Source organism: Chiloscyllium plagiosum, chromosome 3 (genome assembly GCF_004010195.1).
Source record: "Chiloscyllium plagiosum isolate BGI_BamShark_2017 chromosome 3, ASM401019v2, whole genome shotgun sequence".
Lineage (NCBI taxonomy): Eukaryota > Metazoa > Chordata > Chondrichthyes > Orectolobiformes > Hemiscylliidae > Chiloscyllium > Chiloscyllium plagiosum.
In genome coordinates, this window is record NC_057712.1 from 98800092 (window position 1) to 98819060 (window position 18969).

The 18969-nt window shown below is 38.8% G+C and overlaps 1 long non-coding RNA gene across 1 annotated transcript in view; it reads right to left on the reverse strand.

Moving 5' to 3' along the window:
• Positions 1-18969, reverse strand: part of LOC122548377 — a 93258-nt gene extending 74289 nt beyond the window's left edge. The window contains exons 1-2 of the long non-coding RNA XR_006311220.1: positions 18570-18969; positions 4780-4911 (exon numbers count right to left, since the gene is read on the reverse strand). This is a non-coding gene — a long non-coding RNA (uncharacterized LOC122548377). The remainder of the gene's footprint in view (positions 1-4779; positions 4912-18569) is intronic.

The window sequence follows — 18969 nt, forward strand, 5'->3', positions numbered from 1 at the left end:
TGTGACACTCCTCACGCTACTATGCTTGAAGAGGATGACCTGTTTCTTTAGTAGTAGCTCCTAGACAGAAGACACAACTAATGAGTGAACAAGAGGACATGCCTCTATCAGACCCAGATTTGGCATTTCAAGGAGAAAGTCCTGTGGTATCTGACTGTCCAGTCATCGCTGCAGTACATCAAAATCACTCCGATGTTCTTTCAGACCTGGGCGAGCAGAAATCTTCATCTACGTAGGAAGTGATGTCAGTCTGTGACAGACAGTGTTAATAAAATGTACTGCACAGGGCTAAAGAAAATGTCATGGAAGTGCCAACATTTTCAACTGTGCAGGAATCACAATGATCTATCAACCATTAACAGACAGGTTCATTCTGATGAGACCTTGCAGACTGCATAACAAGCTCTGCATATGCAAGGAGGTCCTTCAGCTATACTTAAGCATGAGAAATGTATACAGTTTTCCATGAGACCCTGAAGATTCTATAACCCCATTTATCTTCCTAGGGATACTATCAAAAAACAGCAGCAGTCAAAGACAAAGTTCATCTCATACCATCTTTTCATTAAGAGTGGTTCACAGCAACTACAGACTTAGTTCCAATCATTCTTATAGTAAATCTTCTAGTGCCAGAAAATGTCTGCAAAAATTTCCATCAATAATTCATGCTTCTTGTATGAGACATTTTAATAAGTACATAAGTACTCTGCAGTATTCCCGACAAAAAGGAGATAAGAGCAAAAGGGCATAGATTTAAAATTCTCTACCAAAGAAGCAAGGGTGAAGTGAGGAAACATCTTTTCACTCAGTGAGTAGTTAGGGCATGGAATATACCTCTTGGAAATATAGTGGCAGCATGTTCAATTGAAGCAAAAAAATGGTATTGGATGATCATTTGGATAGAAATAGTGTGCAAGGGTATGGGGATAAAGCAGGAGATTGGTACAAGATAAAGAACTTAACGAGTTGGTGTAGGTATGTTGGGCCAAGAGGCCTCCTTCGGTGTCATAAAACTTCTTGGTTCTGTGAATTCACTCATCTCTTTGCCTTAAAGTTAAGAATGCAGTACAAGAAGCTCAAAGTATAGTCATGTTGCTAATGAAGAGAACAGTGATACCTACCAGCCCTTATTCAATGATAAAACTTCACCAGTCAATGGTGTTTCATTGACATATGATCTTTTCCACTTTAGATACTGCGAATGAGTAATACATGCTGAGACAAATCAAAGGACAGTGAAGATAAAATTGTACCATTTCAATGAACACCCACTGATCATCATAATGATGCAGCTGTTCAGAGACAACTACTTCTTTCAAAACCATAAGGTCTGGGATAATACTATTATGCCTATTCTCTTCACTTCAGCTGGTACAAGCAGAGTTCAAGGACAGGGAAAATGATAAGGTGGCCATTGGGCTTGAGATTGTGAGCATTGGAGGATTTTGGTGGGATTGGAAATACTTTCAGTTGAATGGAAATACTTTTAATTGTGTTCTCAGTCGATGTTAAGAAAATATTTTCCATTAATAATGTTGAAAAATAAAAATGTAGCTGTGGATAGCTATACAGATTAATTTTGTGATTATGCAGATAGAACATTTGACTTCAGTAGTCATGTGAGAGAGAGACTTCTATAAGGTTAAGATTAGAGCAGTTTAGGACAGAATGGCCAGTTGTACAATCTTCATGCATAAATTGTTTATAAATAATACCTGAAGATACATCTTGTGGTCTGGTCTGAGCTTTTCGGAAGAATTGATGAACAGTTATCAACAGTACTTACTCCATTTGCACAAGTCAATATTCAATGAGAACAAATGCACATTCACAACTTTGACATTTTAAGTTATGATGTGACAACATCAAAGATATTCATGTGCTTCTGACCCCATATAATATAAACATGTTGGCATAATTCCTCGGTATTACCAGAGATGATCACAATTTGTTCCTAGATTTGTAGAGATCGCAAAGCTTCTTCCTGTACAAAGGCATACAATGAGAATGGATAATAACATAGCAAACTGCATTTGAAACATGAAAGGCAAAAGCAAAAACGTGTGTCACAACAAATGCTTCAGGACATGTAGTCATACTCTCCGGGCACATTACAGGAAGCAAATGATCAATAGTGTACATATCATGCCCAGTGTTGCAAACTGAACAAATATTTTTCAGGCGAGCAGGAAACACGAACATTCATCTATACTTGTGAACATTTGCACAAGTATCTGTGCAGTAGAAGGTTCATTCTCCCCACTAAACATCAACGAAAGACTACATTGTTAGCCATGTCAGGATCTAGGAACTCACAATAATGTGAGTGACAATCCTGGGTGACTTGTACCAAACTTGACACACAGATTTGTCATCCAGATCACATGCCTAAACAGCCCTATAAGCAGTTGCCAAAGTGAGCACAGCTTTTTTATATTTATGTTACTGGCTTATTTCAGATTGCACTGGGTATTTTTGTAACATAATCTAGGGGACAATTCAGTCTTGAATTCACTAGACCACCGATGCCATCTTTAGGAGAGCTGGAGTACTCATTATTTTAACATGAATCCACATTTGCCAAAAATTTGTTATTTTAAGCTGTGAGTCAGATTTGCAATCCACACATTAATGTTTTGGCATCTCACAGACAAAATTAACTTTTTCCACTGGAATTGAACACTCTCAGGATGAATAAACAACATCAGTTGAAGCAACAATTGGTGGTCATCAACATGAACCAGTCAAACCAGTTGTAGGACAGAAATGAAGGGTATTAGAATCTTTTTTGATTGCACTATTGTATTTTCTCAAAGCTGGTCCAGAAACCTGTAAGCTTGAATTAATGGCTTTTCAGTGTTACACTTCCAGATCCTTTTATTCATTGACTTCAACATCGTCTCTCCTAAATGTTAACGTTAAAACATTTAATTTCCCAAATCTGACTTAATCCAACCTGAAGGTTTGTTTCCTTGAAGGTGAATGGCAGTTGCCTTCATTTTAGGAGGAGGATGTACCCTGGTATATAATATTGACTGGTTCTAGTTGTCTATAATTATTTGAAAATATTTGAAATAACTTTTAAGCATCTGTGTCACTAGTAAAGGGTTCAATTGTAATTTTCTTGCATAATAAGCACTACTAGTCCATGTGACCTAGCAACAGTTGACCTGGAATCAGTACTAATAGAGGGAAGTTAACACACAGAAGCCTTGGGACTAGATATAAAGCAAAGTTGTAAAACAAGAAAGCTGGAGTCAAAAGTGTAATCAACAGATTAGGTGCAAACACAAAGAAGCAGGTAACAGAGGCAGGAAAGCAGAAGAACTCAAGATATAGGAGCAGGAGTAGATCCAAGTTTGTCAAGAATACTCCATCAGTCAAAACGAAAGTTGTAGAAATTGGACTTCAATTCCATTTCTTAGCCGTTGCCCAGATCGCTCAATTCCCACAGAGACATAAAAATCTATCTATTTCAGCCCCAAGGATGTTCATAGAATCATGTAGCACAGGAGAGGCCTTTCAGTCCATCGAATCTATGTTGACCTATTGAAATTTATCCCACTTTCCAGCACTTGGCTCATAGCCCTGAATATTATGACATTTCGAATGTTCATCAATGTACCTTTTAAAGGCTGTGAGATTATCCACCTCATCTACCTTCCCTGGCTGTACATTCAAGATTTACAGAACTGTTGGGGGAAAAGATCTTTCTAGAATCCCCTCACAACTGCCTACCCTTCATCTTAAAATTAAGCTCCCTCATTATTGACTTTTCAATTAAAGAGAGCAGCTACTTCCTATCTACCCTGCCCATGCCCCTCATAATTGTATACTATACCCTTTGCTTTCTCTGCTCTAAAGAAAACAACCTAAGCTTATCCAGACTCTCCTCGTAGCTAAAATGCTCTAACCCGCACATCATTCTGGTGAATCTCCTCTGCACCAATATTATATTAATAATATCAGATAGGGAGGTCTTAGGCATTGGACTTTCTCCATTGACCATTTACAGCAGCTGCCCCAAGCTTTAGTGAATTCCACAGAATGTAGCCCAGAACCTTGAAATTTGTCAGAATGTGACACTTAGTTATTGACAGCTATTTTCACTGAAAGACCAATAGGTTTTGGACAAACCAAAGAAAGACCACTTTTCATCAAGTTCATGATCCTCAGCTGCAGCGATGTCCATTCCTGGGAACACGAAGTACCCTTTACACTATCATCCAACTTACACCTTGGTGCTTGGTTGCAAATTATAATTGTAGGGCATTCAACCAAATGACTTTAAGAGCTTGCTTAGGAAATCATCCAATAGAATCCCTCATTTCCTTTTCCCACTGGATCTCAAGGACATGCAGATCACTGCCTAATGGAACTGATCTCTAAGGTGAGCATCTGCAGAAACACTTTCAGAAGAGACAGGTGGTAGGACGATATTAAACTGACAGGACAGTTCATGACAACATGGCCAGATTTATCCTTTGTGAAGCAAAGACTGATTGGACCTCAACTTGTTGTGACACTTGGTATTTGAATGTCAAGGATCTATTTAGAGTTTAACACCTACAACTGTGGTCTTTGAAGATGACTTTGGGCACATTTTCTCCCCTTTTGGCTAGACCTGATCACCAATTTTGATCAACAAAGTGGAAAATGGAACTGAAATGAATGGATGAAAATGGAAGTGATCACCACAGTATTGGAGTAGGCTATGAGCCATCACTGCTCCATGTATAGCCAAATCAAGAGAGTCTAATCAGATAACCAGGGTCTTACCTACAGTGTAGGGTCAGTGTTGCTTTGAAGTGCTCGGTTTCTGTCTCACTTTGGCTATAGGCTTGTTCCAACTTGTTCACACAATTCCAAACTCTCCTAACCATATTCTCAGCCCCTTCAGATATTCTGACCCTATGGAGAAGGAGAGATAAGATTATGAACCCAGTTTCCTAAGAACATGACCTGGCTGTTGTCTCAATTTACTTTGGTTCATTAAATGAGTTACAATCCAATTGCTGATGGTTGTCAGGGTGCACACTTTATTTCCCAAAAACATGTTTTACTCATATAGTTTTTCAGAGTACATTATGAAATATTTCTATGTAAAAACCAGGAAGTTCAGTAAAATTGACCCTGTCTCCATACATTGCCTTCCCTTCAATGTAATTGAAACAGCTGCAATGTTTACAATGTACATTTTACACTATGCGTACAGCGCAAGGCTGTATGAATGTGCAGTAGAAGTAGAACACAACATGTTTGTCTTTTTGGTCCCTCAATAGAGTTTCAATGCCCTTGATATTCACAATGTACATTCAATGTCAGACATACAGCCAAAGGGATTCTCCTCAGTTTCCAGCCCCTTGGTGTAGAATGGCTGAAAGGCCTTTAACATCAACCATTTCCCATTCTGCCTTTGCAGTGGCTGTGTCAAACTTTAGTGTATCCCTCAGTATGTAGTCCAAGTGCTTAGAATTTGCCAGTCTGCATCACTTTGCTGAGGACAACTGTTTGTAATGGAAAATCAGCAAGTTTTGGGCAGATTGAAAATCATCATTCATTGAATTGATGGTCCTGTAACTGCAGTTGATCTTTATCTTGGTGTCAGTTTCTGGGACCAGCCTGTGGAACCCAATCCTGTGTCACAGAACTGCTCTGGATGAACCTCGACATGAAATGCTACATCTCCCTCATGATCTTCTTGGCAAAGGCAAACTCCAACAGAAGATCGACAGTGCCTCAGAGACTGAGAGGATGAACCTCTGAAAGTGTAATAAGGATCTGATGAGAAGGGCTTTTTGTCCATCAGCCAAATTTTGCCTTGCCATTTGTTTGTAAGCTCTGATGATGAGGTATTCTACCAAATGACTTTGATAGTCTGCTCAAGGAATCACTGAACAAGATCTATACCATTTCTCTCAGGGCCACTTAACATTACATGCAGACGACTGCCTGGTGGATGTACACATAATGTAAGCATAAAAATGAATGGTAGACAATCAAATCAACCAAGGGTAAACATATCAGCTGTCCTTGCCTGTTCTCACAGATCACATTTTTGTTTACTTTACTTACAGTGTGTAATTTTTATTTTCATTAGAAGAAAATAAACCCTTTTATACAAGTCACAAGAACAATATAAATAGAAATTATGAGTGACCAAATACTTTAATATCCATTAATGTTCTTCAATTTATTCAATTATATTCAGACATTCTGTAACCAGCCTGCAATTTCTTTTGGGAGCTGTTTTTCCACTGGTTGTTCTTTTAGTCAGCAGAGCCTGGAGCTTTTGCAAAGTGCAGTGGTGACTGTCAGAGCATAAGAAGTCACCATTGCACGTGTAGAGTTTTGGTAACCTTGAAGTTTTGCAGCAGCCTCATATTCCTTGATTTTCATCACTGAAGGCAGGGAATCTTTTCTTCATTCTGAGTAGCAAATCTAGGAAAAGTGTGGAAGAGAGCACAAAAGCTTATGAGGTTTCTTTTGACCTGACAAAGGCACTTGTTGCTGTGAATTATGATGTGCTGTGGGAGACCTTGCGTGTAGATCTGTGGAGATTGCCTTTCAATTCCATAATGATAGGTTGACGTGAGTAATAGATCAAGATCATCTGTCACTGCTATTTGTAGTCACTAACAGTTAGCGCATTATTGCTGTAATGCTATTCATGCTTTTTATGGTGAGGCTGTTCAAGAAACGAAAGCACTGTTACAGAGGAAGATTGATTCACTATAGCAATTGTAACATTGCTGCTCACAAATACAAGTAATGCAAATAATTGTGACTTGCTTCTTGCTAATCGTTGTGGGCTACTGACCATAGCATATTAATTTCCTTTCTGAATGATTTGTTCAGTCAGCATTTCATTTTGGTCTTACCGTCAACTTAAAGATGGCTGACGTCCTGAGTTGCCCCTGAACAAAGGTGCAAACAACACCGTTTTGAATGAATTTTAACAAGCTTTATTAATGTAACAATTTAAAAGACACAGTAAAGATACACATGCTGCTGCTGGAATTGTTATATTTATAGACATCTGCTCCAGTTTTACATGATCTTATGTTACTATAGCATATTTCCTTCCACACACATTCTCTACCTGTTCTTGGAATAAAGGTACAAATAACCCTTTACACTACAGACTTAATCTTGTCATGCAGCTTATGAATCTTACTCCTAGATCTTATTACAAAATTAATATGACCCCTCATTACACTCGACACCCTCAATACTGCTGGAAACCGTGCTTTTATGCATCTGATGATTGTTAACCTATGGTCTAAATACTGACATATTGGGTATACATGTAGCTTCAGTTAACACTTGCTCAGATGACATGGCAACCACCTGTCTTCACATCTCACAAGACTGTTCCTGAGCTGTCAGTTTTTTCCAAGATTGTCAGCTTTAAACAAAAAGTGGCAGTTGAATTTTGGCAGCTTTCGATCTTTAAAGCAGCAGTACAAAGGGATTTTGCACTCCATGAAGTTTGAAGACCATTGGTCAGATTGCAGTGTTCTGTTTGAAACACCTTGATGTCAATGGTAGAATTCTCATCTGAAATGGAACATTCTGACTTCAAGCCCAAGTACAAGCCTCAACACAGAATTTAAACTGCCACTTAGTTTGGTGAAATGTCAAGCAAAGACCCAATCTGTCCTTTCAAGCAAATATTGAAGTTCCCATGACACCACTTAAGGAACAGCAGCAGAGTTCTCTAGGTGTCCTGGCTGGCTTAATTATTCATCCAGTATCAGTAAATTAACTTATCAGGCATAATATCATATTTCTGCTTGTGTGACCTTCCTCTATGCTGCCATATTTCCCTACATCACAGCTTTACTTCAAAAAGGATCTGATTGGTTGTGATGTTCTTTGGGGAATCCTGAGGCCATGAAAAGATGTTGTATAACATTTGAAAAACATATTAAGCATAAGTGGTTTGTTAGAGAAAAAGGTTGACCCTATTATGGATCTGAAGAGAAGTATTCATGTTGAGATTGGAAGACATCAATGAATAATTGAATAAGTATTTTGTATCTATTTTCAAAAGGAAAATGATCTAAAGGTTGCACCAAAAGAGGAGGAAGGAAATTATGGATAGGATAATAGCAGATAGAGAAGACCAGCTGATTTTGGTTCTGTTACTATTTACAATTTTTATAAAGTATTTAAACTCAGATGTTGGGAGTGGCATCCCAAGAGTTACAGATGATTGAATCTTTGCAAAATAATAAGTCATGCTTAAGGTTTCTAATGGATTTCAAGGTGTGATGGATAGGGAAATGGAAAGAAGCATGGTATATGGGATTTAGCTGTAAAACAATGTACTTAGGGAATAATAAAATGGAAAGACAGTGTTCAATAAATGGCATCATTTAGAAAAATGTAGTTTAGCAGTGCAACTTTTGTATCCATGGACAAAAATCAAAGGTAGCAGAGTAAATTGTTAAGGTGATTAAAAATGCATGTGGGTTACTTTTGATTATGGGTAGAGGAACAGTCACAGTATGACTTTATAAATCACTGGTTAGACTTAATGTTGACAGTTATTAGGCAATACACTTCAGAAATGATGTAAAGATATTAGCCAGGGTCCAGAGGAATGTTATTAGTCATGAAGAACTGCCGTTATGAATCAAAATTGGAACAAAAAGGAACTGTTCTTCTTGAAGTCAAGAGGTGAACCAATAAAAGTTTTTTTAAGATGATGAGGTGATTTGATAAGCTAATTATGAGGAAACAAATGTGGGTCAATAACTCGAGATCATGTGCAAAATCATGGAATAAAGATCTAGAAGGGATCTTTATTCCCTTTTAGAAGGAGTATTTCTTTCAGTCAAAATTCTCAGGATCAGGATCACTGTACCTGAAAAAGCATTTGAGCTAATACTATAAATAATGTTTAAAAAATACGCTGCACAAGTACATGAGGAAGAAGAATATACAGCACTACAGACAGTATGTTGGGGTGAGGAAATACTGGAATTGCTCTTTCAAACAGCCAGCACAAATAGGACAGGCAAATACCTTCCACTGTGTTATAATTCCCATTATTCTTTGAAAGGCATTATACGAAGACAAGTTGATTGTTTTATTTCTTTATATTGAATTTTGAATGGAAAGGGTATCCACTCCCTGAATGATAAAGGTGTTCTTCATTCCAGTGTCAGGTTGGAAGTGTGTTGTCATTACATGTAAGTCAAGACGTAATCTGGCTTTCAACTGTTGTTTATGAAAGACAGTCAAATGTTAGAATGGATTACGGGCAACACAACAAATTTGATGGCTTAAGAAGGTCTTTCAGAGTCATCCTCACCAAGAATTACATTGAGTCCAGTTTCAATTAACTGGGGTGGTCATCAAATAAAACTGTCATGGCCCTGTGAGGAAGGATGGAGGTGCTGGATAACTCAGGAGGCTTGCTGTGTTTTCTCGAAAGTGGACTGCTTGCTTTACTGTCACTTGTTGTGCCGCCAAGGAATGGAAATTTAATCTCTTTCAGAGGACTCCCTATGAAAGGGTTATGAGGTGGCGTAATCCATCTTCATCCAAACAACATATTCAACAAAACAATTTAAAGATTACTTTGGATCAAAGGAAGTGACTTATAAGAATGCCAGAAATAATGGTGAGTCTGAGGATTGGGAGCAATTTATGGCTCAGCAAACTCCAGGGACAAAGAAAATAATAACCAAGGGGAGAAGAAAATATGAATATAAGTTAGATTAGATTCCTAATAGTGTGGAAACAGGCCCTTCAGCCCACACTGACCCTCCGAAGAGTAACCCACCCAGACCCATTTCCCTCTGACTAATGCACCTAATACTATGGGCAATTTAGCACGGCCAATTCACCTAACCTGCACATCTTTGGACTGTGGGAGGAAACCAGAGCACACCCATGCAGATACAGGGAGAATGCGCAAACTCCACACAGACAGTTGCCCGAGGCTGGAACTGAACCTAGGATCCTGGTGCTGTGAGGCAACAGTGCTAACCACTGAGCCACCGTGCAGAAGAGAAAGGAAAAGCTTCCCTACTGAAATGTGAAAGAAAAAAAAAATTAGCAAGGGTAAACGTAAGCCTATTACAGGGGGTGACAGAAGAATTTATAGTGGAGGACAGGGCAGTGAAACTGAAGTGTCTTTGCAGCTGCCTTCATGGGAGAAAACACATAAAATTTCCCAGACAAGCTAGGCTACTAAGGAACTTATGTCACTGAATAGGTAAAAATAATTGGTATTTGTAAAAAAAGGTAATACTTGAAAAATTAGCTAGATTGAATGTTAATAAATCTCCTAGATCAAATGAAATTCAACCCAATGTGGAATGAAGTTGGAATAGAGATAATGGATGCATTGGTGAATATCTTTCACAATTCTATAGATTATGGAAAATGTTCAGTCGACTGGAATGTAGCAAATGTAACTCCAAGAATAAAGAAGACTGGAAAAGGGAAAATGGAAAATTATAAACTTGCAGTTCATGACTATAGTGGAGAAAATGTTAGAATCTATTATAAAGGATGTGATAACGGACCATTTTAAAAAAGGAAAACGTTAGGCAGAGTCAATATGGATCTTTGGAAGGGAAATCATGTTTGACAAGTTGTTGGAGCTTCTGAGGATACAATTTGTATCAAGGACAAAGGAGAGCCAGTGGATTTGACATGTTTGGATTTTCAGAAGGTTTCTTGAAAAGATCCCACTTCTGAGATGAGTAAGTAAAATTAATGCAAGTGAGGAATATACTAAAATTGATTGAGAATTGGTTAGTGGACAGGAAGCAGAGAGTCAGAATAAACAGATCATCCTCAGACTGGCAGGCTGTTACTAATAGAGGTACTACAAGGGTCAGTGCTAGGTCTGCAACTGTTCATAATCTATATAAATGGTTTGGATGTGGGAGCCAATTGTAATATTTCCAGACTTGATGAATGTACCAAACCATGTGAGAACGTAAGTTGTAAGGAAGATGCAAAGAAGGTTGGGCAGGCTAAATGAATTGACTACAACATGGCAGATGGAATAAAAATTTAACAACTGTTAACTTATCCATTTTGGTAGAAAAAAATGAAAAGACTGAATATTTTTTAAATGGCGAGAGGTTGAGGAGTAGTAGTGTCCAAAGGGACTTTGCCTTTCTTGTTCTTGAGCTACTAACAGCTAACATGGAGCTGCAGCAAGCAATTAGGAAGGAAAATAGCACATTGGCATCTATTTCAAGTAAATATGAGTGCAGAAGTAAAGAATGTCTTGCTGCAGTTGTATGGAGACTTGGTGAAACCTCAGCTGGGGTATTGTGCACAGTTTTAGTCTCCTTGTCTACTTGGAATAGACAAAGTTCAATTGAGGTTTACCGGATTAATCCTTGGGATGGATGGACTACCTTTCAAGGAGAGACTGAAGAAACTATGTCTGTGTTCTTTATTGTTTTGAAGAGTGAGAGGTGATCTCTGTGAAATTTCTAAAAATTCACTGTTTCAGGTTGGATACTGATAAGATATATTCCCTGGCTGGTGACTCTGTAAACAGGGGTCATAATCTCAGGACAAGGAGCAGGTCACTTAAGACTGAGGTAGGATACTTTCATTCAGAGGGTGGTGAGTCTTTGGAATTTTGTATCTAAAAGGGCTGTGGAATGGCCTACTCATGTTTCTATGTTGACTGTTTGACCTATGTTCCTTAAGGGTGTCTTTTGCCCTTAATTTCTATTACAACATTTGGAAGACTAAGTCTGGGATATTCCGTTGAATAATTTGTATGGGACTATATAGGGACAGCAGAGAAATTATTATATTGGACATCATAAGATGTTTTGGTTATTTTAAAGCCCAATCCTCATGCCCTGCTTATGTGTTCGTCAGTGTCACTGACCCAATCTTCTTGTTGCCAGCAATCACCCCAGGTCCCCATTCACCACCCCTTCCCAATCTCACAGCTGAAGTGTCCATTATTGCAGTTCATAAGAATTGCTTGCCCTGACAGGTTACAATTAATAATGTTACTATTTCCCTGATGACTCACTTAGTAAATGTAATGCCCAACATAGTGCAATAGATTCACACTGACCACATGGATGAGATGCCAGCAGGCCCATAGGAAAGAAAGGCGAAAATAAGAGGAAAATATAAGGACATGATATTACAGCTTTCCTTCTCTGAAACACTGTGGAGATCTTACCCAACAAGTTATGCATGAAGAATACCTTGTGGCAATTTGATGCAACAAATTTGAGGGCCCTGGGATGTTACAATGCTGGGTCAGAATCCTGAAATACTGCAAGGCATTTTTTTGGCCTTAATTTCAAATGTGTTTTTTAACGGAGGATTGTGGCAAAGACAAAATAACTGCTGGTGTGTTCTTCCATGGCAAGCTAGTGGGACTGAGCGTGCTCACGTATACAAGCCTGGGTTCAAATATTAGCGTACTGTGAAGGTCACAGTCAAAGAACTATCCCGTAGATACCGTAGATAAAGAACTTCTCCCCATTCTGAGGGCTGGAGGTCAGCTACGTAGCAGCAAAACAAAGGAAAATAGGACAACAAAAAAACTCTCACTCTGAATGCAAGAATTCAATCAGTATCAAAAAGAATATGAATCATGGAATTTTAATCAATCTACAAAATTAAGTATGTATCATGAAACTGAATATTAAACTATCAATATTAACGCTACTGGTGTCCTCTATTGCAATGTTCAATTACCCACTCTAACAAAGAGGTCAGGGAAGGGTATAACCTTTTTGAACCATTATATTTTTAGACATGCTTCTTATGTTTAATTTGTATATATGTATGACTGCTGGACATGTACATGGATAGCAGTGAATTGTGGGGTGCATAGGTTAAGTTATTTTATTTTACATTAGGAATAATCCTCAGCACAACATCGTGGGCCAGAGGGCCTGTTCTGTGCTGTACTTTTCTATGTTCTATGTGTCTTAATAGTTCTTCTCATGTAAAGTAGTTTAAAAAGCCACTCTTGTTAATTCAAAAGAGCCTTGCTCAATTGGATCCTTGTTAAAGCATAAGTTCATTTGCTCTGGGAGAAAGATAATCACTAGGAAAGGCAAGTTACAAACAACTGAGGGGTGGGTGAATAAAGAAGGATATCCAGACAATTCATCGCTCTTCACCAAGGTTTCAGGTATCCTATTGAGAACAACAATGAATCAGGGCACTTGGTTTCAGTAGAGACCATGATAAATAAATTTTCAGCTCTTTGATTATTGAATCGGTGACCTCAGTTTTACCAGCAAACCACAGTTAAAACTGCATGGACCATATGGATCATGAAACTAAGTGGATGAATGGTAGGGCTGCTGACAGCCCCATGCTGACACAGACAAAGTGGTGACATAAAATGGCTTTCAAATCTAATTGGTTGCCCAATTTACCAGTGGTGGCTGTATCTCTGCATTCCTACCTTTTGCAAAATGTCTGAGAGAAATTCTATCTCCATCTTTACCGAGCATTCCTCCACCATTTTACCACTCCTCCTGCCTCCCAGCCTGTTTCCAGAGGGCTAGTAAATTTCCAGCTCATACCTAAAGTAATGTTTGCAATAGTTCACAATGTGGACTTAAGGGACTTAAGGGAAGAAAACAGGTAGTCCTTATGCCAGTCCAGTTCAGATGTGATTCTAAACCCAAACCAATGCGGATGACTCTAAACTGCTTACTGCTATGTCCTAGCAAGCCATTCTGTTCAGGGCTACTGGTGTTGGACAATAAATTCCAACCTTCCCAGTAAGATCCACACTTTGAGACTAAAGTAAACCAAACCACAGTTTTGGTTACAGTTTTGCATGGTATGAGCCACAGTTTACAGGAAATTACGTCACTGCAACAACTCGAACAAGATGAATAAGTACGAAAGAGTTAAGTCTGAAATTTCTTTCCGTTTCATTCTCTGATAATAACTAGGCTTTTGGAGGCTAGGTTATTAGTAAGGCTTGGGGAAGTGGGGAATTGAGAGAAAGTAGGGGCATTTACCACAAGGAGAAGGGGTACATTTTCTAGTAAATGCACATTTGAGAGCTGTTTATAAAACAAAGTTGCCAGAGGCCTGGGAACATATTTTAGAAATGATATCTCCTCTAGGAAGTTTAAAAAGGAGGGGAGATAGAGGAGAAAATTCTTACACAGAGCTCAGCAAACAAATAAAGGAACATTCATTTTAAAGTTGTTAGCTTTCTGTAAGTCAACAGAGAAAAAAAAAATCAATAGTCTGACTTTAAATGATTAATTTTTCCACTTCTGTTTCTTGCCAATTGGAGGGATCAATTATTGATGTTAGTATTGAGAATGTCTTTTTTACCTCCAGCAACACAAAATCAGCAGTCTAAGGCTTTAACTTCTTCCATGCTAAATGTATCCCTCATACCTCCCCTGCCCTGCTCATTTCATTCTTAACTTGTCTATATCAAGGTAATTCAAACAAGTAAATTTGCTTGACAGCATGCTGCATTTCATTTATTATAGTACATGGTTTCACTGTTGTATGATTGAGTGTGTTGCAGCTGGAGAAAACTGTTACAATGTTACAACTGTTACAAGCATTCTAGGATCTTTACACAGCTCTATATTAGAAAGAAAGAAATTACAGTAGAGAGAATTGCACCTCACCGCAGGCATGGCAAAATAATGAGTGCATGCTGATTGAAGGTAGAGATTCACATCTAATTACACTAATGGTTTCATAAATAATTAGTCTGACTACTTATCCCTAGGAAATTGTACACCTGTTTTACTTGATAAAAGTGTTGATTGTTTATTTCACGCAAAAAACAGATAACAGCAAATAACCCTGGCAAGTAATTGGAAGGATGTAGAGTTGAAGGAAAACTTATATAGCAGCAGCGATTTGCACTTCACTGTAGGCACAGTATAGCACAGAATTGCGTCAACATCCTGGAATTGATAGTGGTTGTTGCTACCATACCAGTTTAATTCATTTGTATCATATTCCCCTTTCTGTGTTTTAATGGAGCCATTATCCAATTTGTTTTATTTGGGTTGCATTCTACATTAAAATAATGAACAGGGGAATTTTCTAGAAACATTAGGGCTAATTTTGATTTTGGTGATATTTTAAGGCCGTCAATATTAGTAAGATGGCCTAAGATCTTTCTCTCAGTTTTTGTATTTTCTGTCAGATAACACAATAAGATTTTATGTAGATTTGAATGCAATAGCCAGCTGACGATAACAACCTCAAGCAAATCACGTTACAGTGGCAGATAAATGTTTAAAGAGTTCCTTAAACCCAATACAATGGTCAGTTAGTAATGGAAAGATAATTTAATTCTCAATATTTTCTGACTTGTTTTGATTGTAATAGAGTTAAGTACAATCTCACAAGGATGTTATGAGTACACACGGCAGCTTGCAGAGCAATTCAATTCCTTCTGTCCCCTGTCTCCAATTGATGACAATGGTTATTTTGGGAGAAAATGTGTAAGGTGCCATAAACCTTTCACAATGGAAAAGATTAATGTGCATGCTTACAACTGTGGTGCTCAAAGCCATCAGAGACATTCAAGCACCTGTCAAAAAAAAACTAAATTTAATGCAAATCTCCATTCATTAAAGAACAATTCCTGATAGTTTCCAACTTGAGGCTATGGAAAGTAAATAAAAATTGCAAACAAATGGAAGTTGTAAAGCTATATCTATCTGGTTTAGTTTCTGCAGGAATTAAGACAGAAATTGCAAGCAGGCCACCTGGCATCTGGAAGAGAAACCAATCAGGTCTGACTCTTTTATCAACTGTTTTTATGTCAAATTTCCAACATTTGGTTTCTACTTTCTGTTGATGATCTTGCTTCATACCATGTTTAGACTTGTGCTGCCATCCTCAGCTTTAAATTAGGTGCAGTTTGATGGCTGCATCATTTATTTTTAATAACAAAATCCCTTTAAATACAGAAATGTGGACTTCTTGTTTTGCAACTAACAATGCAAATAGAAAAGTGTAATGAAAGAGGGGTGAGGAATTAGTGATCTGTAAAAACAATTATCAATACAAAAACAAGAAGCAACAGCTTGGTGATAGTTTGGGATTGGGCAGGTGCAAGAGACCTGGGTGTCCTTGTACACCAATCGATGAAAGTAAGCATGCAGGTACAGTATCCGGTAAGAAAGGCATAGGGAATTTTGGGAGAAAGTGAGGACTGCAGATGCTGGAGCTCAGAGTCGAGAGTGTTTTAGTGCTGGAAAAGCACAGCAGGTCAGGCAGCAGCCGAGGAGCAGGAGAATCAACATTTCGGGCAAAAATATCCAAAATGGAATGTTGGCCTTCGTAGAAAGAGGATTTGAGTACAGGAATGGTGATCCTTGCTGCAATATACAGGGCCTTGGTTAGACCACACCTGGAGTATTGTAGGCAGTTTTGGTCTCCTTATCTGAGGAAGGATGTCTTGACTATGGAGAGAGTGCAAGGAATGGTTACCAGACTGATTCTTGGAATGATGAATGAAGAGAGACTAGATTGGTTAGGAACCAATTAAAAGCACCGTTGTGCTACTGAGACTTTATAAAGCTCTGGTTAGGCCCCATTTGGAGTACTGTGTGCAGTTTTGATCCCCACATCTCAGGAAGGACATACTGGCACTGGAGCATGTCCAGCGGAGATTCACATGGATGATCCCTGGAATGGTAGGTCTAACATATGAGGAACGGCTGAGGATCCTGGGATTGTATTCACTGGAGTTTAGATGATTAAGGGAAGATCTAATAGAAACTTACAAGATAATACATGGCTTGGAGAGGGTGGACGCTAGTAAATTGTTTCCGTTAGGCGAGGAGACTAGGACCCGTGGACACAGCCTTAGAATTAGAGGGGGTAAATTCAGAACAGAAATGCGGAAACATTTCTTTCGCCAGAGAGTGGTGGGCCTGTGGAATTCATTGCCGCAGAGTGCACTGGAGGTCGGGACACTAAATGTCTCCAAGGCAGAGATTGATAAATTCTTGATGTCACAAGGAATTAAGGGCTATGGGGAGAATGCAGATAAGTGGAGTTGAAATACCCATCAGCCATGATTGAATGGCGGAGTGGACTCAATGGGCCGAATAGCCTTACTTCCACTTCTATGTCTTATGGTCTTATGGAACTCACTGATGTTTACCAGAATAAGGAGGTCATTGGTAGAAACCTATAAAATTCTAACAGGATTAGATAGCGTAAATACAGGAAGGATGTTCCTAATGGCCAGAAATTCCAGAACTAGGGCTCACAGTGTGGGATAGGCCATTTAGGAATCAAATGAGGAGAAATTTCTTCACTCAGAGAGTGGTGAACCCTGTGAAATTATCTGTTGCACAAAGTGGTTGAGGCTAAAACATTGAATATTTTCTAGGAGGAGATGTAATTCTTAGCGGTAAAGAGATCAAAGGTTATGGTGAGAAAGCAGGAAGAGAGTACAAGAGTGGAATGATTAGTCATGATCATATTGAATGGCGCAGCAGTTGGGAGGGCCTGATGGCCTACTCCTGTTCCTAGTGTCTGTGTTTCTAGGTAAAGGAGGATCTGATTTATTTCCTGTGTAATATACCAGCATTAGAATTGGTTCAGAATTCTTGGTGTAAGATTACTCCTCAGCCCGGTCCCATGTGAAAATAGCTCAGGGGCCATTGTTGCCTTTAGTAAATTACTGAGTTAGAGTTGGCGCAAATCCCATTCCGAATGGTCGCGTTTAAAAGCACTCAATACGAATGTACAAACTCCTTTATATAATTACAGATATCAATCGGCGCAATCTTAGGTCGGTTAAAAGAACACCGCGTTAGTGGGGTGGAAGAATTGGATAAATCAAATTTAAAGATAATGCAGCAAATAAAGACTAACAAAATCAGAAAGTTTTTGGAAAGCCTCAACAATTAGCCGCTTTTTGTTCTCAGCTTGGTGTGCCCCGTCTGATGATGGCTGAAGCTAAGGAGCATTAAATGGGACTGTCGAACTTTTGTAAACCCTGAAATCAGTCCTTTCATTCGCATGTCTGTATTTAATCAAAGAAAATGAACAAGTGGAAATAATTTCTGTTAAATTACACATATTCTGAATGTAATGGACCAAAGGAAGTGTGCAGTGTTCATATCGGGGTTAAGCTTTCCTCTTTGGCTTCACAATGGTCCCTGAAAAAAACTACAGCTCCTTTTAAACAGCTGGGGTCGGGTTCCCCCTTTCGCGTTTGTTTGATATATCAGCAAAACTCCGGCGGAATCGGCCACCAGCACAAACTGATCGGGGAGTTTAAACTTGGATCAGTCAGGCACAAGATCACGTAAGCTTCATGTCATATGAGTTTGGATTTGATTCAACAACATACCCCAGCCACAAGCTGGTGAAGCGCCCCAGTTGATAGTGTGCATTTTCACTGAGCTCATTCCAAAAGCCTTTCTTTCTCTAAGGTGTGCAAACACTGACCGGCACATACTGAACATTCTCACATCAAAAAGAATTTAATTATCTGCCCCCGTGGATATCGATCAATAAAACTAATAATTGGTTCAGGGTTGTTTTTGAAGCGATTATAATGGATTTGAAATCACATTACTCACCCTTAACGTGTTTAGTTCTGATGATTCAACTATGTGAGCCGGACCTCATCAAACTGCACCAAGTTACCACTCTCAAATTATACCGAGGAATATGTTTAAAACGGGACGGCATATAAAAGAAACCATTCCATTGCTCCATTGCACGGGACTGTGACAAGTTGATGTGTGTGACGAGGCAAGTTAATTAATGTGCACAGAAATCTGAACCCTCGGCAATTCCAAGTGCATTTCGGCCGCTATTTATTGTCAAAGCGAAATCTCCGCTTCATGTTCATACAGGAACCACAACACAGAAATGACAAATGCTAAACACCTTTCAGGTAAGGTAGACCAGGACACCTCTGACCCGCTGTGATCTCCAGCATTTGTTGTTTTCAGCAGAGATTTCAGCGTCTGCTAA